Here is a 1,658-nt window from a genome sequence, read left to right as displayed (position 1 = left end):
TGAAACAGCTGGAAACCAGGAGATCCAGCTTCATGTGACAACCAGCTTCCCACAATGCACCATCAAGCAGCCACTTGGCCACAAGGGAATTATTGGTTTACATTTGGCCTTTGAGATTTGCATTTGAGAAAAGCAGCCTCGTCCCTATTGTTCCTTAAAGCTCGTTTTCTGTTCATGTGCACCAGACATTTTCTCGTGCATAATATTCATACATTTCATAGACATTAGGCCTGGAAGAGACCTCGGGAGATCATTGGGTCCAGCCCCCCTGCCCAAGGGGCAAGAAGTCAGCTAGGTTCAAAGGATCCCAGCAAGATAAGTGTCCAAACGCTTCTTAAAGGAGTCCAGAGTAGGTGCTTGCACCACCTCGGGAGGGAGCCTATTCCAGTCCTTGGGAGCTCGGACAGTAAAGAAGTGTGTCCTTATGTCCAGCTGTATCTGGGAGCACTGCTAAGCAGTAGAGACATACCCAAAGACACATGCCCTGAACATCAGGCATTAGAGTTGACAAGATGAGAAGTATTGCCATTTATTTCTGTACAGGAAGAGCAAAAGCACAGGTGCCTGCTGTCTAAACCAGCTGTAAGTCTCCTGCATCTCCACTGGCAAGTCTCTATGAGCGGTGGGGGGCAAGACTTAGGAATCCTGTCAAATCAAATGTTTGAATGCTCTCCTGCTATTTCCAGCTGGCCCTAGATAGGCCGGATGTCACCCTCAGTCACATTCATTTACCCCCCCACACACACACACACACAGAGTGACATCACTAAAATCAGCAGTGTGACATGGGTGTGGCTCAGGGCAAAATTGGGCCAAATATTTGCATCTGTAACTTAAATCCTTTGTCATTGTTTGCTCAGTAGTCTGGGTACATCATGCATTGCTTTTCCCTCCCTGCCCTGTTCTCGATGCATCATAGATAATAGCCTCAGGAGTAGGATTCTCTTTCTGCCTCTGCTGCTGCCTTTCCCGCTTCCCCTCTCCATGCCTCGCATACTCCCACCTGGATAATGGGGGCAATGAATTAACCTTTATCTCCTTTGGAGAGCCCATAGAGGTCTGGCTGAATGCCCCATGTCAAAGCAAAGTGTTATCACCACCATCATCTATGCCTTTCAAAGAGCCCTGCATGAGAGTACTGTCAATATTGACTTTTCCAGCTAGAGCAGGGAACGTGGCCTAGTCAACAGGACGCAGGAAAGGGCACGGGGGTGACCTGGCTTCTACTCCCAGCCAGCCTCTAACCTGCAAAGTGACCTTGGCCACTTCACTTCTCTTCCCTTTATCTTGTCTTTTGCTATAAATCCTTCACTGCCAAGACAGTCTCTGTCTAAGGCTTTGTCCGATCCCTCATAAGGGGGTCATATCAGCCACATCCAACAAAACCGCTGGCATAAATTTGAACTGCGTTATTTTAACTACCATTTTTTGCACTGTGCAGTGCTCCCAGATAGGACTGTGCCACTCATCCCCGCCAGAAGCAGTGGTGTGTCCCTTTAACCAAGGGAAGGAACAGCTCAGATTCATCTAAGTTCCAGCAATCTAAAAGCATTCTCTTCCCCAAATCCTCCTCCCCCGATCTCTGAAATATGCTTGGTCTGATACAGCCAACCAGCTCATCTGTCATTTTTGTGGGTTTTTTTTGGGGGGGGGGGGGG

The sequence above is a fragment of the Gavialis gangeticus genome, unplaced genomic scaffold (assembly GCF_001723915.1).
Source record: "Gavialis gangeticus isolate Ggan-Ray unplaced genomic scaffold, GavGan_comp1, whole genome shotgun sequence".
Taxonomy (NCBI): Eukaryota; Metazoa; Chordata; order Crocodylia; family Gavialidae; genus Gavialis; species Gavialis gangeticus.
This window is presented reverse-complemented; position numbering follows the sequence as displayed.